The 25,183-nt window shown below is 60.2% G+C and overlaps 7 non-coding genes across 7 annotated transcripts; all 7 read right to left on the reverse strand.

Moving 5' to 3' along the window:
• Positions 1-1,800: 1,800 nt before the first annotated feature.
• Positions 1,801-1,882, reverse strand: TRNAL-AAG (transfer RNA leucine (anticodon AAG)). The gene has a single exon. It is a non-coding gene; the product is annotated as a tRNA-Leu (tRNA).
• Positions 1,883-6,530: 4,648 nt separating this feature from the next.
• TRNAL-AAG (transfer RNA leucine (anticodon AAG)) lies at positions 6,531-6,612 on the reverse strand. Its single transcript has one exon. It is a non-coding gene; the product is annotated as a tRNA-Leu (tRNA).
• A 351-nt stretch (positions 6,613-6,963) lies between these two features.
• TRNAM-CAU (transfer RNA methionine (anticodon CAU)) lies at positions 6,964-7,036 on the reverse strand. The gene has a single exon. It is a non-coding gene; the product is annotated as a tRNA-Met (tRNA).
• A 4,224-nt stretch (positions 7,037-11,260) lies between these two features.
• On the reverse strand, positions 11,261-11,342 carry TRNAL-AAG (transfer RNA leucine (anticodon AAG)). The gene has a single exon. It is a non-coding gene; the product is annotated as a tRNA-Leu (tRNA).
• Positions 11,343-15,991: 4,649 nt separating this feature from the next.
• On the reverse strand, positions 15,992-16,073 carry TRNAL-AAG (transfer RNA leucine (anticodon AAG)). Its single transcript has one exon. It is a non-coding gene; the product is annotated as a tRNA-Leu (tRNA).
• Positions 16,074-20,722: 4,649 nt separating this feature from the next.
• Positions 20,723-20,804, reverse strand: TRNAL-AAG (transfer RNA leucine (anticodon AAG)). Its single transcript has one exon. It is a non-coding gene; the product is annotated as a tRNA-Leu (tRNA).
• A 351-nt stretch (positions 20,805-21,155) lies between these two features.
• On the reverse strand, positions 21,156-21,228 carry TRNAM-CAU (transfer RNA methionine (anticodon CAU)). The gene has a single exon. It is a non-coding gene; the product is annotated as a tRNA-Met (tRNA).
• Between the last annotated feature and the right edge of the window lie 3,955 nt (positions 21,229-25,183).

The raw sequence follows: 25,183 nt of genomic DNA on the forward strand, positions 1-25,183 counted from the left end.
GGAATACAGGGGGGTGACATTCTGCCTGAAACTCCCCTTTGGCTTCCATGGGGTTGACCTGGTGCCTGAAAGACCCCTTAGGAATACACGGGGTTGACATTGTGCCTGAAAGTCCCCTTTGGCTTCCATGGGGTTGACCTGGTGCCTCAAAGTCCGCTTAGGAATACACGGGGTTGACATTGTGCCTGCAAGTCCCCATTGGCTTGCATGGGGCTGACCTGGTGCCTCAAAGTCCCCTTAGGAATACATGGGGTTGACATTCTGCCTGAAAGTCCCCATTGGCTTCCATGGGGTTGACCTGGTGCCTGAAAGTCCCCTTAGGAATGCAAGGGGTTGACATTGGGACTGAAAGTGCCCTTTGGCTTCCATGGGGTTGACCTGGTGCCTCAAAGTCCGCTTAGGAATACACGGGGTTGACATCCTGCCTGCAAGTCCCCATTGGCTACCATGGGGTTGACCTGGTGCCTCCAAGTCCCCTTAGGAATACATGGGGTTGACATTCTGCCTGAAAGTCCCCATTGGCTTCCATGGGGTTGACCTGGTGCCTGGACGTCCCCTTAGGAATACATGGGGTTGACATTGTGACTCAAAGTCCCCTTTGGCTTCCATGGGGCTGACCTGGTGCCTCAAAGTCCCCTTAGGAATACATGGGGTTGACATTCTGCCTGCAAGTCCCCATTGGCTACCATGGGGTTGACCTGGTGCCTCAAAGTCCCCTTAGGAATACACGGGGTTAACATTCTGCCTGTAAATCCCCATAGGAGTGATTGGGGTTGATCTGGTGCCTGGAAGTCACCTTTGGAATACATGGGGGTGACATTCTGCCTGAAACTTCCCTTTGGCTTCCATGGGGTTGACCTGGTGCCTCAAAGTCCCCTTAGGAATACATGGGGTTGACATTCTGCCTGCAAGTCCCCATAGGAGTGATTGGGGTTGACCTGGTGCCTGGAAGTCAGCTTTGGAATACATGGGGATGACATTCTGCCTGTAACTCCCCTTTGGCTTCCATGGGGTTGACCTGGTGCCTGAAAGACCCCTTAGGAATACATGGGGTTGACACTGTGCCTGAAAGTCCCCTTTGGCTTCCATGGGGTTGACCTGGTGCCTCAAAGTCCCTTTAGGAATACATGGGGTTGACCTTGTGCCTGAAAGTCCCCTTTGGCTTCCATAAGGTTGACCTGGTGCCACAAATTCCTACCGCCCAGGATTTCCCTGCCAAGCAAATACAGAGGGTGCGGTCGGGCAACAATAAACACAGCACCCGCACAACCACCCGGGGCTTAAGCCTCCAAAAACTGGCCCTCCCACCCAGGCTCCGTCTTTCCGTGCCCCCGCCGCCACCGCCCTGCTTCCCTACTTCCGCCTGCCCAACATTTGCTCCAGGTCCCGGCCTGCTACCCACCTTCCTCTCCCCAGCCATCCTAGTATCTAGAGGCCCCTACTCCCAGGCTTTTCACATCTGCTCCGCCTCCTTCGAGGCGACCGCCATTTCCCTCCTTGCCGTATCACACTGCTCCTCTTGGTCCTGCCTCCTGCAGGCACCCAGGTCGCCCTGGTCCTGCTCACCACTGTGTATGGGGCAGTCGCGAAGCTGGTCTCTTGGGACCAGGGGCAAGAAGGGCTGGAGCAGCCCCCCCAACTTGGGGGCAAGGGCTCCAGAAAGCAGGGGCAGAATGAGCAGAGTCGAGGCTTCAGCAGCCTAAGGGGGACCTTTGGGCAGAGCGCGAGCTGCGAGGGAACAAGGCCGTAGCAAGGGGAGCTTCGGGAGGCCCAAGTGCCACCTGCACGCTGCAAAATCTGTGGCAGCGGTGGGATTCGAACCCACGCCCCCGCAGAGACTGGAGCCTTAATCCAGCGCCTTGGACCGCTCGGCCACGCTCCCCCAGGCTGGGCCACTTTCTCTGCGGGGCGCCCAAGCACCTGCTTCGGCCTGGCTGCTTTTCCTCCGCCACCTCCCGCACCTGACACCGCACCAGCCCAGCAGAAAAGAAGCAGGGACTGGGGCTGCCACTAGTGACCGGGCTGGGCATGGCCCTCAGCGTTCATGGTGTGCGCTACCTTGGGCAAAGCCGGCCCAGGAAGAGCATCGCCAGCGCCACCCGCGCGGACACACCAGGCGCCTGCCTCCTGGCCAGCACCGGGAAGAAAAGGCAGCGGGGGGCCAAGCTTAGGCGACTGGAGCCTGCCCCGGGTGGCAGGCAAGGCGCCTGGCTCAGGCAGCAAGAGGCAAGCCTGCCTTCTCTGAGGCTCGAACTCAGGACCTCCAGATTATGAGACTGACGCGCTGCCGTCTGCGCTAAGAAGGCCCGGTTGGCTCAGCCCCCTGGTCCCGCACCACCACCGGGAGCCCTCACCTCCGGCCCACCGGGGTCCGTCGGCCAGGTCTAGGGCAAGGGACCCGGACGGGAAAACAATAGCAGCTCTCCAGCTCGGAAGGCGATTGCCATTCTCTCTCTCAGGGGCGCTCTCCTTCCCCACAAGAACCCAACCGGATTATTGGGCGGCAGTTAGCTCTGCGAACCAGCCCTGTGAGCTCGGGGCACCAGCTGCTGGTCTTTTGCAACAAACAGCTCTGTTCAGGTCATGGGTCTGAAAAGACAGGAAGCAAAAGCCCTCCACCTCCATTCGACTTCCCCCTGGGGCCAGGGAAAGTGAGGCAGGGCTCAACATGAAGAGAGGAGGCACACCCCCAGCCACACACAACGCGAAGGGTGCTACGGGCTGCTCAGGACTGGGCTGGCCCTGTTGAGGATGCAGCCTGGGGCATTTCTCCCGTCAGGCACAATACTCGTGGGCACCAGTGGACCGCCGTGCTGGAGTGATGCACAGTCCTACTCCGTGGTCCCAGATCCTGAAAACATATTGCCTGGAGGCAGAACCCGCTGTCAAAGGCTGCTGTCAGAGGCTCAGAAGAGGGGCGCGGGCAGAAGAAAGGAAGGGGCGCCCTTCCACCTGGGCTCTGCAGGTATCTGTGGCGGGCGGTTGCATGGCCACCAGGAAGAGCGCTGGCTCGGGTTTTGGCCTGCGTGGGGAGCCTGCGGGAAGGCGTGGGCTGGGAGGAGGAGAAAGGAAGCACTGCTCCTCACTGTGCGAGGTGCTGGCTTCCTGTCAGAGAGGCAAGAGGGTGTCGGGGCAGAAGGGCAGCCTGCCAGCCCCAGCAGAGTGGCGCAGCGGGAGCGTGCTGGGCCCATAACCCAGAGGTCGATGGATCGAAACCATCCTCTGCTATGTTTCCCCCCTGCTTGCCTTTTGCTTCCCCTACCTGATTCCCGCCCCTCCAAGTGGCTTTGTCCTTGACATGCCTGAGAGTGGGGCTCTCCGGCCTCCTTCCCCAAAGGCGGTGGGGAGCGTGCTCACGGAACTTTGCAAGGGAAGGCCGGTGGGCTCTCCTCCAGTGACAGTCCTGCCGAGGGAGTGGGGGCGGGGCAGCTGCGGCAGCCCCGGGGCAGCTGTGGCCTCGGAGGGAAGGGAGGAGAAGGTGCTCAGAAGCAGAGAAGAGCCCGCCAGGAATGGGACCGAGTGACCTGGGCACCAGGCACCACAGCGCAAGCAAAGGAAGCCAACGCGGTTGCCAGGCCGTGAAGGCATCTTCCTCCCCCCTGCCTCCTAGTTTGGGGACCAAAGAAAGAAGGGGTTGAGCACCTGTGTCTGTGTTGGAGGCGGGAGGGAGAGGGAAGGATCGCAGGAGGATTTGGGGGACTGGGTCTAGGAGGAGCCCGAGAACGTGGCGGCCGCTACTCAGGAAAGGCCAGCAGAGCAGGGAGGCTGGCTGCAAAGGAAGGGCCTGGGAGAAGGCGGCCTGCCAAGAGCTGTGACCGCAGCCCCGAGGGGTCCTCCTACCTGGGCAAGACATCCGGGAATACAGCTTCAGCCCCCAAACCTGGAGCGTGGGGGCTGAGGAGGTGGCAACGTGGGCTTTGGGGCCCAGGCTGCCAAAGAGGCTGGAGCCAGAACCTGGCCCTCAGCCCGGTGGGGCCCCACGCCCTGCGGCGCGCTGGCCAGCCCGCCTTCTCCTGACGGGGCCGGGGAGGTGGGGGCGGCTCGCTCTCAGCACGGGCCCTTGACTTGCAATGCGTTTCCGGCCCTTGCTCGCCATGGGCCGAGAGGGCATTTGGCCAAAAATGGAGGGAGCGGAGAGAGCGAATCGGTCTCGTGACCTCAAACGCCAGAGGCTTGCATGGGGTTGACCTGGTGCCTGAAAGGTCCCATACGAATGCATGGGGTTGACATTGTGCCTGGAAGTCCCCACTGGCTTGCATGGGGTTGACCTGGTGCCTGGAAGACCCCATAGGAATGCACAGGGTTGACTGTCTGCCTACAAGTCCCCATAGACTTGCATGGGTTTGAGCTGGTGCCCGAAAGGCCCCATAACAATGTCTGGGGATGACATTGTGCCTGGAAGTCCCCATAAGCTTACACGGGCTTGACCGAGAGCCTCAAGGTCCCCTTAGGCTTGCATGAGGTTGGCCTGGGGGCTCAAGGTCCCCATAGCAATGTATGGGGTTGACATTGTGCTGGCAAGTCCCCATAGCAGTGCATGGGGTAGACCTGGTGCCTGAAAGTCCCCTTAGGAACACATGGGGTTGACATTCTGCCTGAAAGTCCCCATTGGCTTCCATGGGGTTGACCTGGTGCCTCAAAGTCCCCTTAGGAATACATGGGGTTGACATTCCGCCTGCAAGTCCCCATAGGAGTGATTGGGGTTGATCTGGTGCCTGGAAGTCACCTTTGGAATACAGGGGGGTGACATTCTGCCTGAAACTCCCCTTTGGCTTCCATGGGGTTGACCTGGTGCCTGAAAGACCCCTTAGGAATACACGGGGTTGACATTGTGCCTGAAAGTCCCCTTTGGCTTCCATGGGGTTGACCTGGTGCCTCAAAGTCCGCTTAGGAATACACGGGGTTGACATTGTGCCTGCAAGTCCCCATTGGCTTGCATGGGGCTGACCTGGTGCCTCAAAGTCCCCTTAGGAATACATGGGGTTGACATTCTGCCTGAAAGTCCCCATTGGCTTCCATGGGGTTGACCTGGTGCCTGAAAGTCCCCTTAGGAATGCAAGGGGTTGACATTGGGACTGAAAGTGCCCTTTGGCTTCCATGGGGTTGACCTGGTGCCTCAAAGTCCGCTTAGGAATACACGGGGTTGACATCCTGCCTGCAAGTCCCCATTGGCTACCATGGGGTTGACCTGGTGCCTCCAAGTCCCCTTAGGAATACATGGGGTTGACATTCTGCCTGAAAGTCCCCATTGGCTTCCATGGGGTTGACCTGGTGCCTGGACGTCCCCTTAGGAATACATGGGGTTGACATTGTGACTCAAAGTCCCCTTTGGCTTCCATGGGGCTAACCTGGTGCCTCAAAGTCCCCTTAGGAATACATGGGGTTGACATTCTGCCTGCAAGTCCCCATTGGCTACCATGGGGTTGACCTGGTGCCTCAAAGTCCCCTTAGGAATACACGGGGTTAACATTCTGCCTGTAAATCCCCATAGGAGTGATTGGGGTTGATCTGGTGCCTGGAAGTCACCTTTGGAATACATGGGGGTGACATTCTGCCTGAAACTCCCCTTTGGCTTCCATGGGGTTGACCTGGTGCCTCAAAGTCCCCTTAGGAATACATGGGGTTGACATTCTGCCTGCAAGTCCCCATAGGAGTGATTGGGGTTGACCTGGTGCCTGGAAGTCAGCTTTGGAATACATGGGGATGACATTCTGCCTGTAACTCCCCTTTGGCTTCCATGGGGTTGACCTGGTGCCTGAAAGACCCCTTAGGAATACATGGGGTTGACACTGTGCCTGAAAGTCCCCTTTGGCTTCCATGGGGTTGACCTGGTGCCTCAAAGTCCCTTTAGGAATACATGGGGTTGACCTTGTGCCTGAAAGTCCCCTTTGGCTTCCATAAGGTTGACCTGGTGCCACAAATTCCTACCGCCCAGGATTTCCCTGCCAAGCAAATACAGAGGGTGCGGTCGGGCAACAATAAACACAGCACCCGCACAACCACCCGGGGCTTAAGCCTCCAAAAACTGGCCCTCCCACCCAGGCTCCGTCTTTCCGTGCCCCCGCCGCCACCGCCCTGCTTCCCTACTTCCGCCTGCCCAACATTTGCTCCAGGTCCCGGCCTGCTACCCACCTTCCTCTCCCCAGCCATCCTAGTATCTAGAGGCCCCTACTCCCAGGCTTTTCACATCTGCTCCGCCTCCTTCGAGGCGACCGCCATTTCCCTCCTTGCCGTATCACACTGCTCCTCTTGGTCCTGCCTCCTGCAGGCACCCAGGTCGCCCTGGTCCTGCTCACCACTGTGTATGGGGCAGTCGCGAAGCTGGTCTCTTGGGACCAGGGGCAAGAAGGGCTGGAGCAGCCCCCCCAACTTGGGGGCAAGGGCTCCAGAAAGCAGGGGCAGAATGAGCAGAGTCGAGGCTTCAGCAGCCTAAGGGGGACCTTTGGGCAGAGCGCGAGCTGCGAGGGAACAAGGCCGTAGCAAGGGGAGCTTCGGGAGGCCCAAGTGCCACCTGCACGCTGCAAAATCTGTGGCAGCGGTGGGATTCGAACCCACGCCCCCGCAGAGACTGGAGCCTTAATCCAGCGCCTTGGACCGCTCGGCCACGCTCCCCCAGGCTGGGCCACTTTCTCTGCGGGGCGCCCAAGCACCTGCTTCGGCCTGGCTGCTTTTCCTCCGCCACCTCCCGCACCTGACACCGCACCAGCCCAGCAGAAAAGAAGCAGGGACTGGGGCTGCCACTAGTGACCGGGCTGGGCATGGCCCTCAGCGTTCATGGTGTGCGCTACCTTGGGCAAAGCCGGCCCAGGAAGAGCATCGCCAGCGCCACCCGCGCGGACACACCAGGCGCCTGCCTCCTGGCCAGCACCGGGAAGAAAAGGCAGCGGGGGGCCAAGCTTAGGCGACTGGAGCCTGCCCCGGGTGGCAGGCAAGGCGCCTGGCTCAGGCAGCAAGAGGCAAGCCTGCCTTCTCTGAGGCTCGAACTCAGGACCTCCAGATTATGAGACTGACGCGCTGCCGGCTGCGCTAAGAAGGCCCGGCTGGCTCAGCCCCCTGGTCCCGCACCACCACCGGGAGCCCTCACCTCCGGCCCACCGGGGTCCGTCGGCCAGGTCTAGGGCAAGGGACCCGGACGGGAAAACAATAGCAGCTCTCCAGCTCGGAAGGCGATTGCCATTCTCTCTCTCAGGGGCGCTCTCCTTCCCCACAAGAACCCAACCGGATTATTGGGCGGCAGTTAGCTCTGCGAACCAGCCCTGTGAGCTCGGGGCACCAGCTGCTGGTCTTTTGCAACAAACAGCTCTGTTCAGGTCATGGGTCTGAAAAGACAGGAAGCAAAAGCCCTCCACCTCCATTCGACTTCCCCCTGGGGCCAGGGAAAGTGAGGCAGGGCTCAACATGAAGAGAGGAGGCACACCCCCAGCCACACACAACGCGAAGGGTGCTACGGGCTGCTCAGGACTGGGCTGGCCCTGTTGAGGATGCAGCCTGGGGCATTTCTCCCGTCAGGCACAATACTCGTGGGCACCAGTGGACCGCCGTGCTGGAGTGATGCACAGTCCTACTCCGTGGTCCCAGATCCTGAAAACATATTGCCTGGAGGCAGAACCCGCTGTCAAAGGCTGCTGTCAGAGGCTCAGAAGAGGGGCGCGGGCAGAAGAAAGGAAGGGGCGCCCTTCCACCTGGGCTCTGCAGGTATCTGTGGCGGGCGGTTGCATGGCCACCAGGAAGAGCGCTGGCTCGGGTTTTGGCCTGCGTGGGGAGCCTGCGGGAAGGCGTGGGCTGGGAGGAGGAGAAAGGAAGCACTGCTCCTCACTGTGCGAGGTGCTGGCTTCCTGTCAGAGAGGCAAGAGGGTGTCGGGGCAGAAGGGCAGCCTGCCAGCCCCAGCAGAGTGGCGCAGCGGGAGCGTGCTGGGCCCATAACCCAGAGGTCGATGGATCGAAACCATCCTCTGCTATGTTTCCCCCCTGCTTGCCTTTTGCTTCCCCTACCTGATTCCCGCCCCTCCAAGTGGCTTTGTCCTTGACATGCCTGAGAGTGGGGCTCTCCGGCCTCCTTCCCCAAAGGCGGTGGGGAGCGTGCTCACGGAACTTTGCAAGGGAAGGCCGGTGGGCTCTCCTCCAGTGACAGTCCTGCCGAGGGAGTGGGGGCGGGGCAGCTGCGGCAGCCCCGGGGCAGCTGTGGCCTCGGAGGGAAGGGAGGAGAAGGTGCTCAGAAGCAGAGAAGAGCCCGCCAGGAATGGGACCGAGTGACCTGGGCACCAGGCACCACAGCGCAAGCAAAGGAAGCCAACGCGGTTGCCAGGCCGTGAAGGCATCTTCCTCCCCCCTGCCTCCTAGTTTGGGGACCAAAGAAAGAAGGGGTTGAGCACCTGTGTCTGTGTTGGAGGCGGGAGGGAGAGGGAAGGATCGCAGGAGGATTTGGGGGACTGGGTCTAGGAGGAGCCCGAGAACGTGGCGGCCGCTACTCAGGAAAGGCCAGCAGAGCAGGGAGGCTGGCTGCAAAGGAAGGGCCTGGGAGAAGGCGGCCTGCCAAGAGCTGTGACCGCAGCCCCGAGGGGTCCTCCTACCTGGGCAAGACATCCGGGAATACAGCTTCAGCCCCCAAACCTGGAGCGTGGGGGCTGAGGAGGTGGCAACGTGGGCTTTGGGGCCCAGGCTGCCAAAGAGGCTGGAGCCAGAACCTGGCCCTCAGCCCGGTGGGGCCCCACGCCCTGCGGCGCGCTGGCCAGCCCGCCTTCTCCTGACGGGGCCGGGGAGGTGGGGGCGGCTCGCTCTCAGCACGGGCCCTTGACTTGCAATGCGTTTCCGGCCCTTGCTCGCCATGGGCCGAGAGGGCATTTGGCCAAAAATGGAGGGAGCGGAGAGAGCGAATCGGTCTCGTGACCTCAAACGCCAGAGGCTTGCATGGGGTTGACCTGGTGCCTGAAAGGTCCCATACGAATGCATGGGGTTGACATTGTGCCTGGAAGTCCCCACTGGCTTGCATGGGGTTGACCTGGTGCCTGGAAGACCCCATAGGAATGCACAGGGTTGACTGTCTGCCTACAAGTCCCCATAGACTTGCATGGGTTTGAGCTGGTGCCCAAAAGGCCCCATAACAATGTCTGGGGATGACATTGTGCCTGGAAGTCCCCATAAGCTTACACGGGCTTGACCGAGAGCCTCAAGGTCCCCTTAGGCTTGCATGAGGTTGGCCTGGGGGCTCAAGGTCCCCATAGCAATGTATGGGGTTGACATTGTGCTGGCAAGTCCCCATAGCAGTGCATGGGGTAGACCTGGTGCCTGAAAGTCCCCTTAGGAACACATGGGGTTGACATTCTGCCTGAAAGTCCCCATTGGCTTCCATGGGGCTGACCTGGTGCCTCAAAGTCCCCTTAGGAATACATGGGGTTGACATTCCGCCTGCAAGTCCCCATAGGAGTGATTGGGGTTGATCTGGTGCCTGGAAGTCACCTTTGGAATACAGGGGGGTGACATTCTGCCTGAAACTCCCCTTTGGCTTCCATGGGGTTGACCTGGTGCCTGAAAGACCCCTTAGGAATACACGGGGTTGACATTGTGCCTGAAAGTCCCCTTTGGCTTCCATGGGGTTGACCTGGTGCCTCAAAGTCCGCTTAGGAATACACGGGGTTGACATTGTGCCTGCAAGTCCCCATTGGCTTGCATGGGGCTGACCTGGTGCCTCAAAGTCCCCTTAGGAATACATGGGGTTGACATTCTGCCTGAAAGTCCCCATTGGCTTCCATGGGGTTGACCTGGTGCCTGAAAGTCCCCTTAGGAATGCAAGGGGTTGACATTGGGACTGAAAGTGCCCTTTGGCTTCCATGGGGTTGACCTGGTGCCTCAAAGTCCGCTTAGGAATACACGGGGTTGACATCCTGCCTGCAAGTCCCCATTGGCTACCATGGGGTTGACCTGGTGCCTCCAAGTCCCCTTAGGAATACATGGGGTTGACATTCTGCCTGAAAGTCCCCATTGGCTTCCATGGGGTTGACCTGGTGCCTGGACGTCCCCTTAGGAATACATGGGGTTGACATTGTGACTCAAAGTCCCCTTTGGCTTCCATGGGGCTGACCTGGTGCCTCAAAGTCCCCTTAGGAATACATGGGGTTGACATTCTGCCTGCAAGTCCCCATTGGCTACCATGGGGTTGACCTGGTGCCTCAAAGTCCCCTTAGGAATACACGGGGTTAACATTCTGCCTGTAAATCCCCATAGGAGTGATTGGGGTTGATCTGGTGCCTGGAAGTCACCTTTGGAATACATGGGGGTGACATTCTGCCTGAAACTTCCCTTTGGCTTCCATGGGGTTGACCTGGTGCCTCAAAGTCCCCTTAGGAATACATGGGGTTGACATTCTGCCTGCAAGTCCCCATAGGAGTGATTGGGGTTGACCTGGTGCCTGGAAGTCAGCTTTGGAATACATGGGGATGACATTCTGCCTGTAACTCCCCTTTGGCTTCCATGGGGTTGACCTGGTGCCTGAAAGACCCCTTAGGAATACATGGGGTTGACACTGTGCCTGAAAGTCCCCTTTGGCTTCCATGGGGTTGACCTGGTGCCTCAAAGTCCCTTTAGGAATACATGGGGTTGACCTTGTGCCTGAAAGTCCCCTTTGGCTTCCATAAGGTTGACCTGGTGCCACAAATTCCTACCGCCCAGGATTTCCCTGCCAAGCAAATACAGAGGGTGCGGTCGGGCAACAATAAACACAGCACCCGCACAACCACCCGGGGCTTAAGCCTCCAAAAACTGGCCCTCCCACCCAGGCTCCGTCTTTCCGTGCCCCCGCCGCCACCGCCCTGCTTCCCTACTTCCGCCTGCCCAACATTTGCTCCAGGTCCCGGCCTGCTACCCACCTTCCTCTCCCCAGCCATCCTAGTATCTAGAGGCCCCTACTCCCAGGCTTTTCACATCTGCTCCGCCTCCTTCGAGGCGACCGCCATTTCCCTCCTTGCCGTATCACACTGCTCCTCTTGGTCCTGCCTCCTGCAGGCACCCAGGTCGCCCTGGTCCTGCTCACCACTGTGTATGGGGCAGTCGCGAAGCTGGTCTCTTGGGACCAGGGGCAAGAAGGGCTGGAGCAGCCCCCACAACTTGGGGGCAAGGGCTCCAGAAAGCAGGGGCAGAATGAGCAGAGTCGAGGCTTCAGCAGCCTAAGGGGGACCTTTGGGCAGAGGGCGAGCTGCGAGGGAACAAGGCCGTAGCAAGGGGAGCTTCGGGAGGCCCAAGTGCCACCTGCACGCTGCAAAATCTGTGGCAGCGGTGGGATTCGAACCCACGCCCCCGCAGAGACTGGAGCCTTAATCCAGCGCCTTGGACCGCTCGGCCACGCTCCCCCAGGCTGGGCCACTTTCTCTGCGGGGCGCCCAAGCACCTGCTTCGGCCTGGCTGCTTTTCCTCCGCCACCTCCCGCACCTGACACCGCACCAGCCCAGCAGAAAAGAAGCAGGGACTGGGGCTGCCACTAGTGACCGGGCTGGGCATGGCCCTCAGCGTTCATGGTGTGCGCTACCTTGGGCAAAGCCGGCCCAGGAAGAGCATCGCCAGCGCCACCCGCGCGGACACACCAGGCGCCTGCCTCCTGGCCAGCACCGGGAAGAAAAGGCAGCGGGGGGCCAAGCTTAGGCGACTGGAGCCTGCCCCGGGTGGCAGGCAAGGCGCCTGGCTCAGGCAGCAAGAGGCAAGCCTGCCTTCTCTGAGGCTCGAACTCAGGACCTCTAGATTATGAGACTGACGCGCTGCCGGCTGCGCTAAGAAGGCCCGGCTGGCTCAGCCCCCTGGTCCCGCACCACCACCGGGAGCCCTCACCTCCGGCCCACCGGGGTCCGTCGGCCAGGTCTAGGGCAAGGGACCCGGACGGGAAAACAATAGCAGCTCTCCAGCTCGGAAGGCGATTGCCATTCTCTCTCTCAGGGGCGCTCTCCTTCCCCACAGGAACCCAACCGGATTATTGGGCGGCAGTTAGCTCTGCGAACCAGCCCTGTGAGCTCGGGGCACCAGCTGCTGGTCTTTTGCAACAAACAGCTCTGTTCAGGTCATGGGTCTGAAAAGACAGGAAGCAAAAGCCCTCCACCTCCATTCGACTTCCCCCTGGGGCCAGGGAAAGTGAGGCAGGGCTCAACATGAAGAGAGGAGGCACACCCCCAGCCACACACAACGCGAAGGGTGCTACGGGCTGCTCAGGACTGGGCTGGCCCTGTTGAGGATGCAGCCTGGGGCATTTCTCCCGTCAGGCACAATACTCGTGGGCACCAGTGGACCGCCGTGCTGGAGTGATGCACAGTCCTACTCCGTGGTCCCAGATCCTGAAAACATATTGCCTGGAGGCAGAACCCGCTGTCAAAGGCTGCTGTCAGAGGCTCAGAAGAGGGGCGCGGGCAGAAGAAAGGAAGGGGCGCCCTTCCACCTGGGCTCTGCAGGTATCTGTGGCGGGCGGTTGCATGGCCACCAGGAAGAGCGCTGGCTCGGGTTTTGGCCTGCGTGGGGAGCCTGCGGGAAGGCGTGGGCTGGGAGGAGGAGAAAGGAAGCACTGCTCCTCACTGTGCGAGGTGCTGGCTTCCTGTCAGAGAGGCAAGAGGGTGTCGGGGCAGAAGGGCAGCCTGCCAGCCCCAGCAGAGTGGCGCAGCGGGAGCGTGCTGGGCCCATAACCCAGAGGTCGATGGATCGAAACCATCCTCTGCTATGTTTCCCCCCTGCTTGCCTTTTGCTTCCCCTACCTGATTCCCGCCCCTCCAAGTGGCTTTGTCCTTGACATGCCTGAGAGTGGGGCTCTCCGGCCTCCTTCCCCAAAGGCGGTGGGGAGCGTGCTCACGGAACTTTGCAAGGGAAGGCCGGTGGGCTCTCCTCCAGTGACAGTCCTGCCGAGGGAGTGGGGGCGGGGCAGCTGCGGCAGCCCCGGGGCAGCTGTGGCCTCGGAGGGAAGGGAGGAGAAGGTGCTCAGAAGCAGAGAAGAGCCCGCCAGGAATGGGACCGAGTGACCTGGGCACCAGGCACCACAGCGCAAGCAAAGGAAGCCAACGCGGTTGCCAGGCCGTGAAGGCATCTTCCTCCCCCCCTGCCTCCTAGTTTGGGGACCAAAGAAAGAAGGGGTTGAGCACCTGTGTCTGTGTTGGAGGCGGGAGGGAGAGGGAAGGATCGCAGGAGGATTTGGGGGACTGGGTCTAGGAGGAGCCCGAGAACGTGGCGGCCGCTACTCAGGAAAGGCCAGCAGAGCAGGGAGGCTGGCTGCAAAGGAAGGGCCTGGGAGAAGGCGGCCTGCCAAGAGCTGTGACCGCAGCCCCGAGGGGTCCTCCTACCTGGGCAAGACATCCGGGAATACAGCTTCAGCCCCCAAACCTGGAGCGTGGGGGCTGAGGAGGTGGCAACGTGGGCTTTGGGGCCCAGGCTGCCAAAGAGGCTGGAGCCAGAACCTGGCCCTCAGCCCGGTGGGGCCCCACGCCCTGCGGCGCGCTGGCCAGCCCGCCTTCTCCTGACGGGGCCGGGGAGGTGGGGGCGGCTCGCTCTCAGCACGGGCCCTTGACTTGCAATGCGTTTCCGGCCCTTGCTCGCCATGGGCCGAGAGGGCATTTGGCCAAAAATGGAGGGAGCGGAGAGAGCGAATCGGTCTCGTGACCTCAAACGCCAGAGGCTTGCATGGGGTTGACCTGGTGCCTGAAAGGTCCCATACGAATGCATGGGGTTGACATTGTGCCTGGAAGTCCCCACTGGCTTGCATGGGGTTGACCTGGTGCCTGGAAGACCCCATAGGAATGCACAGGGTTGACTGTCTGCCTACAAGTCCCCATAGACTTGCATGGGTTTGAGCTGGTGCCCAAAAGGCCCCATAACAATGTCTGGGGATGACATTGTGCCTGGAAGTCCCCATAAGCTTACACGGGCTTGACCGAGAGCCTCAAGGTCCCCTTAGGCTTGCATGAGGTTGGCCTGGGGGCTCAAGGTCCCCATAGCAATGTATGGGGTTGACATTGTGCTGGCAAGTCCCCATAGCAGTGCATGGGGTAGACCTGGTGCCTGAAAGTCCCCTTAGGAACACATGGGGTTGACATTCTGCCTGAAAGTCCCCATTGGCTTCCATGGGGCTGACCTGGTGCCTCAAAGTCCCCTTAGGAATACATGGGGTTGACATTCCGCCTGCAAGTCCCCATAGGAGTGATTGGGGTTGATCTGGTGCCTGGAAGTCACCTTTGGAATACAGGGGGGTGACATTCTGCCTGAAACTCCCCTTTGGCTTCCATGGGGTTGACCTGGTGCCTGAAAGACCCCTTAGGAATACACGGGGTTGACATTGTGCCTGAAAGTCCCCTTTGGCTTCCATGGGGTTGACCTGGTGCCTCAAAGTCCGCTTAGGAATACACGGGGTTGACATTGTGCCTGCAAGTCCCCATTGGCTTGCATGGGGCTGACCTGGTGCCTCAAAGTCCCCTTAGGAATACATGGGGTTGACATTCTGCCTGAAAGTCCCCATTGGCTTCCATGGGGTTGACCTGGTGCCTGAAAGTCCCCTTAGGAATGCAAGGGGTTGACATTGGGACTGAAAGTGCCCTTTGGCTTCCATGGGGTTGACCTGGTGCCTCAAAGTCCGCTTAGGAATACACGGGGTTGACATCCTGCCTGCAAGTCCCCATTGGCTACCATGGGGTTGACCTGGTGCCTCCAAGTCCCCTTAGGAATACATGGGGTTGACATTCTGCCTGAAAGTCCCCATTGGCTTCCATGGGGTTGACCTGGTGCCTGGACGTCCCCTTAGGAATACATGGGGTTGACATTGTGACTCAAAGTCCCCTTTGGCTTCCATGGGGCTGACCTGGTGCCTCAAAGTCCCCTTAGGAATACATGGGGTTGACATTCTGCCTGCAAGTCCCCATTGGCTACCATGGGGTTGACCTGGTGCCTCAAAGTCCCCTTAGGAATACACGGGGTTAACATTCTGCCTGTAAATCCCCATAGGAGTGATTGGGGTTGATCTGGTGCCTGGAAGTCACCTTTGGAATACATGGGGGTGACATTCTGCCTGAAACTTCCCTTTGGCTTCCATGGGGTTGACCTGGTGCCTCAAAGTCCCCTTAGGAATACATGGGGTTGACATTCTGCCTGCAAGTCCCCATAGGAGTGATTGGGGTTGACCTGGTGCCTGGAAGTCAGCTTTGGAATACATGGGGATGACATTCTGCCTGTAACTCCCCTTTGGCTTCCATGGGGTTGACCTGGTGCCTGAAAGACCCCTTAGGAATACATGGGGTTGACACTGTGCCTGAAAGTCCCCTTTGGCTTCCATGGGGTTGACCTGGTGCCTCAAAGTCCCTTTAGGAATACATGGGGTTGACCTTGTGCCTGAAAGTCCCCTTTGGCTTCCATAAGGTTGACCTGGTGCCACAAATTCCTACCGCCCAGGATTTCCCTGCCAAGCAAATACAGAGGGTGCGGTCGGGCAACAATAAACACAGCACCCGCACAACCACCCGGGGCTTAAGCCTCCAAAAACTGGCCCTCCCACCCAGGCTCCGTCTTTCCGTGCCCCCGCCGCCACCGCCCTGCTTCCCTACTTCCGCCTGCCCAACATTTGCTCCAGGTCCCGGCCTGCTACCCACCTTCCTCTCCCCAGCCATCCTAGTATCTAGAGGCCCCTACTCCCAGGCTTTTCACATCTGCTCCGCCTCCTTCGAGGCGACCGCCATTTCCCTCCTTGCCGTATCACACTGCTCCTCTTGGTCCTGCCTCCTGCAGGCACCCAGGTCGCCCTGGTCCTGCTCACCACTGTGTATGGGGCAGTCGCGAAGCTGGTCTCTTGGGACCAGGGGCAAGAAGGGCTGGAGCAGCCCCCACAACTTGGGGGCAAGGGCTCCAGAAAGCAGGGGCAGAATGAGCAGAGTCGAGGCTTCAGCAGCCTAAGGGGGACCTTTGGGCAGAGGGCGAGCTGCGAGGGAACAAGGCCGTAGCAAGGGGAGCTTCGGGAGGCCCAAGTGCCACCTGCACGCTGCAAAATCTGTGGCAGCGGTGGGATTCGAACCCACGCCCCCGCAGAGACTGGAGCCTTAATCCAGCGCCTTGGACCGCTCGGCCACGCTCCCCCAGGCTGGGCCACTTTCTCTGCGGGGCGCCCAAGCACCTGCTTCGGCCTGGCTGCTTTTCCTCCGCCACCTCCCGCACCTGACACCGCACCAGCCCAGCAGAAAAGAAGCAGGGACTGGGGCTGCCACTAGTGACCGGGCTGGGCATGGCCCTCAGCGTTCATGGTGTGCGCTACCTTGGGCAAAGCCGGCCCAGGAAGAGCATCGCCAGCGCCACCCGCGCGGACACACCAGGCGCCTGCCTCCTGGCCAGCACCGGGAAGAAAAGGCAGCGGGGGGCCAAGCTTAGGCGACTGGAGCCTGCCCCGGGTGGCAGGCAAGGCGCCTGGCTCAGGCAGCAAGAGGCAAGCCTGCCTTCTCTGAGGCTCGAACTCAGGACCTCTAGATTATGAGACTGACGCGCTGCCGGCTGCGCTAAGAAGGCCCGGCTGGCTCAGCCCCCTGGTCCCGCACCACCACCGGGAGCCCTCACCTCCGGCCCACCGGGGTCCGTCGGCCAGGTCTAGGGCAAGGGACCCGGACGGGAAAACAATAGCAGCTCTCCAGCTCGGAAGGCGATTGCCATTCTCTCTCTCAGGGGCGCTCTCCTTCCCCACAGGAACCCAACCGGATTATTGGGCGGCAGTTAGCTCTGCGAACCAGCCCTGTGAGCTCGGGGCACCAGCTGCTGGTCTTTTGCAACAAACAGCTCTGTTCAGGTCATGGGTCTGAAAAGACAGGAAGCAAAAGCCCTCCACCTCCATTCGACTTCCCCCTGGGGCCAGGGAAAGTGAGGCAGGGCTCAACATGAAGAGAGGAGGCACACCCCCAGCCACACACAACGCGAAGGGTGCTACGGGCTGCTCAGGACTGGGCTGGCCCTGTTGAGGATGCAGCCTGGGGCATTTCTCCCGTCAGGCACAATACTCGTGGGCACCAGTGGACCGCCGTGCTGGAGTGATGCACAGTCCTACTCCGTGGTCCCAGATCCTGAAAACATATTGCCTGGAGGCAGAACCCGCTGTCAAAGGCTGCTGTCAGAGGCTCAGAAGAGGGGCGCGGGCAGAAGAAAGGAAGGGGCGCCCTTCCACCTGGGCTCTGCAGGTATCTGTGGCGGGCGGTTGCATGGCCACCAGGAAGAGCGCTGGCTCGGGTTTTGGCCTGCGTGGGGAGCCTGCGGGAAGGCGTGGGCTGGGAGGAGGAGAAAGGAAGCACTGCTCCTCACTGTGCGAGGTGCTGGCTTCCTGTCAGAGAGGCAAGAGGGTGTCGGGGCAGAAGGGCAGCCTGCCAGCCCCAGCAGAGTGGCGCAGCGGGAGCGTGCTGGGCCCATAACCCAGAGGTCGATGGATCGAAACCATCCTCTGCTATGTTTCCCCCCTGCTTGCCTTTTGCTTCCCCTACCTGATTCCCGCCCCTCCAAGTGGCTTTGTCCTTGACATGCCTGAGAGTGGGGCTCTCCGGCCTCCTTCCCCAAAGGCGGTGGGGAGCGTGCTCACGGAACTTTGCAAGGGAAGGCCGGTGGGCTCTCCTCCAGTGACAGTCCTGCCGAGGGAGTGGGGGCGGGGCAGCTGCGGCAGCCCCGGGGCAGCTGTGGCCTCGGAGGGAAGGGAGGAGAAGGTGCTCAGAAGCAGAGAAGAGCCCGCCAGGAATGGGACCGAGTGACCTGGGCACCAGGCACCACAGCGCAAGCAAAGGAAGCCAACGCGGTTGCCAGGCCGTGAAGGCATCTTCCTCCCCCCCTGCCTCCTAGTTTGGGGACCAAAGAAAGAAGGGGTTGAGCACCTGTGTCTGTGTTGGAGGCGGGAGGGAGAGGGAAGGATCGCAGGAGGATTTGGGGGACTGGGTCTAGGAGGAGCCCGAGAACGTGGCGGCCGCTACTCAGGAAAGGCCAGCAGAGCAGGGAGGCTGGCTGCAAAGGAAGGGCCTGGGAGAAGGCGGCCTGCCAAGAGCTGTGACCGCAGCCCCGAGGGGTCCTCCTACCTGGGCAAGACATCCGGGAATACAGCTTCAGCCCCCAAACCTGGAGCGTGGGGGCTGAGGAGGTGGCAACGTGGGCTTTGGGGCCCAGGCTGCCAAAGAGGCTGGAGCCAGAACCTGGCCCTCAGCCCGGTGGGGCCCCACGCCCTGCGGCGCGCTGGCCAGCCCGCCTTCTCCTGACGGGGCCGGGGAGGTGGGGGCGGCTCGCTCTCAGCACGGGCCCTTGACTTGCAATGCGTTTCCGGCCCTTGCTCGCCATGGGCCGAGAGGGCATTTGGCCAAAAATGGAGGGAGCGGAGAGAGCGAATCGGTCTCGTGACCTCAAACGCCAGAGGCTTGCATGGGGTTGACCTGGTGCCTGAAAGGTCCCATACGAATGCATGGGGTTGACATTGTGCCTGGAAGTCCCCACTGGCTTGCATGGGGTTGACCTGGTGCCTGGAAGACCCCATAGGAATGCACAGGGTTGACTGTCTGCCTACAAGTCCCCATAGACTTGCATGGGTTTGAGCTGGTGCCCAAAAGGCCCCATAACAATGTCTGGGGATGACATTGTGCCTGGAAGTCCCCATAAGCTTACACGGGCTTGACCGAGAGCCTCAAGGTCCCCTTAGGCTTGCATGAGGTTGGCCTGGGGGCTCAAGGTCCCCATAGCAATGTATGGGGTTGACATTGTGCTGGCAAGTCCCCATAGCAGTGCATGGGGTAGACCTGGTGCCTGAAAGTCCCCTTAGGAACACATGGGGTTGACATTCTGCCTGAAAGTCCCCATTGGCTTCCATGGGGTTGACCTGGTGCCTCAAAGTCCCCTTAGGAATACATGGGGTTGACATTCCGCCTGCAAGTCCCCATAGGAGTGATTGGGGTTGATCTGGTGCCTGGAAGTCACCTTTGGAATACAGGGGGGTGACATTCTGCCTGAAACTCCCCTTTGGCTTCCATGGGGTTGACCTGGTGCCTGAAAGACCCCTTAGGAATACACGGGGTTGACATTGTGCCTGAAAGTCCCCTTTGGCTTCCATGGGGTTGACCTGGTGCCTCAAAGTCCGCTTAGGAATACACGGGGTTGACATTGTGCCTGCAAGTCCCCATTGGCTTGCATGGGGCTGACCTGGTGCCTCAAAGTCCCCTTAGGAATACATGGGGTTGACATTCTGCCTGAAAGTCCCCATTGGCTTCCATGGGGTTGACCTGGTGCCTGAAAGTCCCCTTAGGAATGCAAGGGGTTGACATTGGGACTGAAAGTGCCCTTTGGCTTCCATGGGGTTGACCTGGTGCCTCAAAGTCCGCTTAGGAATACACGGGGTTGACATCCTGCCTGCAAGTCCCCATTGGCTACCATGGGGTTGACCTGGTGCCTCCAAGTCCCCTTAGGAATACATGGGGTTGACATTCTGCCTGAAAGTCCCCATTGGCTTCCATGGGGTTGACCTGGTGCCTGGACGTCCCCTTAGGAATACATGGGGTTGACATTGTGACTCAAAGTCCCCTTTGGCTTCCATGGGGCTGACCTGGTGCCTCAAAGTCCCCTTAGGAATACATGGGGTTGACATTCTGCCTGCAAGTCCCCATTGGCTACCATGGGGTTGACCTGGTGCCTCAAAGTCCCCTTAGGAATACACGGGGTTAACATTCTGCCTGTAAATCCCCATAGGAGTGATTGGGGTTGATCTGGTGCCTGGAAGTCACCTTTGGAATACATGGGGGTGACATTCTGCCTGAAACTTCCCTTTGGCTTCCATGGGGTTGACCTGGTGCCTCAAAGTCCCCTTAGGAATACATGGGGTTGACATTCTGCCTGCAAGTCCCCATAGGAGTGATTGGGGTTGACCTGGTGCCTGGAAGTCAGCTTTGGAATACATGGGGATGACATTCTGCCTGTAACTCCCCTTTGGCTTCCATGGGGTTGACCTGGTGCCTGAAAGACCCCTTAGGAATACATGGGGTTGACACTGTGCCTGAAAGTCCCCTTTGGCTTCCATGGGGTTGACCTGGTGCCTCAAAGTCCCTTTAGGAATACATGGGGTTGACCTTGTGCCTGAAAGTCCCCTTTGGCTTCCATAAGGTTGACCTGGTGCCACAAATTCCTACCGCCCAGGATTTCCCTGCCAAGCAAATACAGAGGGTGCGGTCGGGCAACAATAAACACAGCACCCGCACAACCACCCGGGGCTTAAGCCTCCAAAAACTGGCCCTCCCACCCAGGCTCCGTCTTTCCGTGCCCCCGCCGCCACCGCCCTGCTTCCCTACTTCCGCCTGCCCAACATTTGCTCCAGGTCCCGGCCTGCTACCCACCTTCCTCTCCCCAGCCATCCTAGTATCTAGAGGCCCCTACTCCCAGGCTTTTCACATCTGCTCCGCCTCCTTCGAGGCGACCGCCATTTCCCTCCTTGCCGTATCACACTGCTCCTCTTGGTCCTGCCTCCTGCAGGCACCCAGGTCGCCCTGGTCCTGCTCACCACTGTGTATGGGGCAGTCGCGAAGCTGGTCTCTTGGGACCAGGGGCAAGAAGGGCTGGAGCAGCCCCCACAACTTGGGGGCAAGGGCTCCAGAAAGCAGGGGCAGAATGAGCAGAGTCGAGGCTTCAGCAGCCTAAGGGGGACCTTTGGGCAGAGGGCGAGCTGCGAGGGAACAAGGCCGTAGCAAGGGGAGCTTCGGGAGGCCCAAGTGCCACCTGCACGCTGCAAAATCTGTGGCAGCGGTGGGATTCGAACCCACGCCCCCGCAGAGACTGGAGCCTTAATCCAGCGCCTTGGACCGCTCGGCCACGCTCCCCCAGGCTGGGCCACTTTCTCTGCGGGGCGCCCAAGCACCTGCTTCGGCCTGGCTGCTTTTCCTCCGCCACCTCCCGCACCTGACACCGCACCAGCCCAGCAGAAAAGAAGCAGGGACTGGGGCTGCCACTAGTGACCGGGCTGGGCATGGCCCTCAGCGTTCATGGTGTGCGCTACCTTGGGCAAAGCCGGCCCAGGAAGAGCATCGCCAGCGCCACCCGCGCGGACACACCAGGCGCCTGCCTCCTGGCCAGCACCGGGAAGAAAAGGCAGCGGGGGGCCAAGCTTAGGCGACTGGAGCCTGCCCCGGGTGGCAGGCAAGGCGCCTGGCTCAGGCAGCAAGAGGCAAGCCTGCCTTCTCTGAGGCTCGAACTCAGGACCTCCAGATTATGAGACTGACGCGCTGCCGGCTGCGCTAAGAAGGCCCGGCTGGCTCAGCCCCCTGGTCCCGCACCACCACCGGGAGCCCTCACCTCCGGCCCACCGGGGTCCGTCGGCCAGGTCTAGGGCAAGGGACCCGGACGGGAAAACAATAGCAGCTCTCCAGCTCGGAAGGCGATTGCCATTCTCTCTCTCAGGGGCGCTCTCCTTCCCCACAAGAACCCAACCGGATTATTGGGCGGCAGTTAGCTCTGCGAACCAGCCCTGTGAGCTCGGGGCACCAGCTGCTGGTCTTTTGCAACAAACAGCTCTGTTCAGGTCATGGGTCTGAAAAGACAGGAAGCAAAAGCCCTCCACCTCCATTCGACTTCCCCCTGGGGCCAGGGAAAGTGAGGCAGGGCTCAACATGAAGAGAGGAGGCACACCCCCAGCCACACACAACGCGAAGGGTGCTACGGGCTGCTCAGGACTGGGCTGGCCCTGTTGAGGATGCAGCCTGGGGCATTTCTCCCGTCAGGCACAATACTCGTGGGCACCAGTGGACCGCCGTGCTGGAGTGATGCACAGTCCTACTCCGTGGTCCCAGATCCTGAAAACATATTGCCTGGAGGCAGAACCCGCTGTCAAAGGCTGCTGTCAGAGGCTCAGAAGAGGGGCGCGGGCAGAAGAAAGGAAGGGGCGCCCTTCCACCTGGGCTCTGCAGGTATCTGTGGCGGGCGGTTGCATGGCCACCAGGAAGAGCGCTGGCTCGGGTTTTGGCCTGCGTGGGGAGCCTGCGGGAAGGCGTGGGCTGGGAGGAGGAGAAAGGAAGCACTGCTCCTCACTGTGCGAGGTGCTGGCTTCCTGTCAGAGAGGCAAGAGGGTGTCGGGGCAGAAGGGCAGCCTGCCAGCCCCAGCAGAGTGGCGCAGCGGGAGCGTGCTGGGCCCATAACCCAGAGGTCGATGGATCGAAACCATCCTCTGCTATGTTTCCCCCCTGCTTGCCTTTTGCTTCCCCTACCTGATTCCCGCCCCTCCAAGTGGCTTTGTCCTTGACATGCCTGAGAGTGGGGCTCTCCGGCCTCCTTCCCCAAAGGCGGTGGGGAGCGTGCTCACGGAACTTTGCAAGGGAAGGCCGGTGGGCTCTCCTCCAGTGACAGTCCTGCCGAGGGAGTGGGGGCGGGGCAGCTGCGGCAGCCCCGGGGCAGCTGTGGCCTCGGAGGGAAGGGAGGAGAAGGTGCTCAGAAGCAGAGAAGAGCCCGCCAGGAATGGGACCGAGTGACCTGGGCACCAGGCACCACAGCGCAAGCAAAGGAAGCCAACGCGGTTGCCAGGCCGTGAAGGCATCTTCCTCCCCCCTGCCTCCTAGTTTGGGGACCAAAGAAAGAAGGGGTTGAGCACCTGTGTCTGTGTTGGAGGCGGGAGGGAGAGGGAAGGATCGCAGGAGGATTTGGGGGACTGGGTCTAGGAGGAGCCCGAGAACGTGGCGGCCGCTACTCAGGAAAGGCCAGCAGAGCAGGGAGGCTGGCTGCAAAGGAAGGGCCTGGGAGAAGGCGGCCTGCCAAGAGCTGTGACCGCAGCCCCGAGGGGTCCTCCTACCTGGGCAAGACATCCGGGAATACAGCTTCAGCCCCCAAACCTGGAGCGTGGGGGCTGAGGAGGTGGCAACGTGGGCTTTGGGGCCCAGGCTGCCAAAGAGGCTGGAGCCAGAACCTGGCCCTCAGCCCGGTGGGGCCCCACGCCCTGCGGCGCGCTGGCCAGCCCGCCTTCTCCTGACGGGGCCGGGGAGGTGGGGGCGGCTCGCTCTCAGCACGGGCCCTTGACTTGCAATGCGTTTCCGGCCCTTGCTCGCCATGGGCCGAGAGGGCATTTGGCCAAAAATGGAGGGAGCGGAGAGAGCGAATCGGTCTCGTGACCTCAAACGCCAGAGGCTTGCATGGGGTTGACCTGGTGCCTGAAAGGTCCCATACGAATGCATGGGGTTGACATTGTGCCTGGAAGTCCCCACTGGCTTGCATGGGGTTGACCTGGTGCCTGGAAGACCCCATAGGAATGCACAGGGTTGACTGTCTGCCTACAAGTCCCCATAGACTTGCATGGGTTTGAGCTGGTGCCCAAAAGGCCCCATAACAATGTCTGGGGATGACATTGTGCCTGGAAGTCCCCATAAGCTTACACGGGCTTGACCGAGAGCCTCAAGGTCCCCTTAGGCTTGCATGAGGTTGGCCTGGGGGCTCAAGGTCCCCATAGCAATGTATGGGGTTGACATTGTGCTGGCAAGTCCCCATAGCAGTGCATGGGGTAGACCTGGTGCCTGAAAGTCCCCTTAGGAACACATGGGGTTGACATTCTGCCTGAAAGTCCCCATTGGCTTCCATGGGGCTGACCTGGTGCCTCAAAGTCCCCTTAGGAATACATGGGGTTGACATTCCGCCTGCAAGTCCCCATAGGAGTGATTGGGGTTGATCTGGTGCCTGGAAGTCACCTTTGGAATACAGGGGGGTGACATTCTGCCTGAAACTCCCCTTTGGCTTCCATGGGGTTGACCTGGTGCCTGAAAGACCCCTTAGGAATACACGGGGTTGACATTGTGCCTGAAAGTCCCCTTTGGCTTCCATGGGGTTGACCTGGTGCCTCAAAGTCCGCTTAGGAATACACGGGGTTGACATTGTGCCTGCAAGTCCCCATTGGCTTGCATGGGGCTGACCTGGTGCCTCAAAGTCCCCTTAGGAATACATGGGGTTGACATTCTGCCTGAAAGTCCCCATTGGCTTCCATGGGGTTGACCTGGTGCCTGAAAGTCCCCTTAGGAATGCAAGGGGTTGACATTGGGACTGAAAGTGCCCTTTGGCTTCCATGGGGTTGACCTGGTGCCTCAAAGTCCGCTTAGGAATACACGGGGTTGACATCCTGCCTGCAAGTCCCCATTGGCTACCATGGGGTTGACCTGGTGCCTCCAAGTCCCCTTAGGAATACATGGGGTTGACATTCTGCCTGAAAGTCCCCATTGGCTTCCATGGGGTTGACCTGGTGCCTGGACGTCCCCTTAGGAATACATGGGGTTGACATTGTGACTCAAAGTCCCCTTTGGCTTCCATGGGGCTGACCTGGTGCCTCAAAGTCCCCTTAGGAATACATGGGGTTGACATTCTGCCTGCAAGTCCCCATTGGCTACCATGGGGTTGACCTGGTGCCTCAAAGTCCCCTTAGGAATACACGGGGTTAACATTCTGCCTGTAAATCCCCATAGGAGTGATTGGGGTTGATCTGGTGCCTGGAAGTCACCTTTGGAATACATGGGGGTGACATTCTGCCTGAAACTTCCCTTTGGCTTCCATGGGGTTGACCTGGTGCCTCAAAGTCCCCTTAGGAATACATGGGGTTGACATTCTGCCTGCAAGTCCCCATAGGAGTGATTGGGGTTGACCTGGTGCCTGGAAGTCAGCTTTGGAATACATGGGGATGACATTCTGCCTGTAACTCCCCTTTGGCTTCCATGGGGTTGACCTGGTGCCTGAAAGACCCCTTAGGAATACATGGGGTTGACACTGTGCCTGAAAGTCCCCTTTGGCTTCCATGGGGTTGACCTGGTGCCTCAAAGTCCCTTTAGGAATACATGGGGTTGACCTTGTGCCTGAAAGTCCCCTTTGGCTTCCATAAGGTTGACCTGGTGCCACAAATTCCTACCGCCCAGGATTTCCCTGCCAAGCAAATACAGAGGGTGCGGTCGGGCAACAATAAACACAGCACCCGCACAACCACCCGGGGCTTAAGCCTCCAAAAACTGGCCCTCCCACCCAGGCTCCGTCTTTCCGTGCCCCCGCCGCCACCGCCCTGCTTCCCTACTTCCGCCTGCCCAACATTTGCTCCAGGTCCCGGCCTGCTACCCACCTTCCTCTCCCCAGCCATCCTAGTATCTAGAGGCCCCTACTCCCAGGCTTTTCACATCTGCTCCGCCTCCTTCGAGGCGACCGCCATTTCCCTCCTTGCCGTATCACACTGCTCCTCTTGGTCCTGCCT

This window comes from Alligator mississippiensis, chromosome 4 (assembly GCF_030867095.1).
Source record: "Alligator mississippiensis isolate rAllMis1 chromosome 4, rAllMis1, whole genome shotgun sequence".
Lineage (NCBI taxonomy): Eukaryota > Metazoa > Chordata > Crocodylia > Alligatoridae > Alligator > Alligator mississippiensis.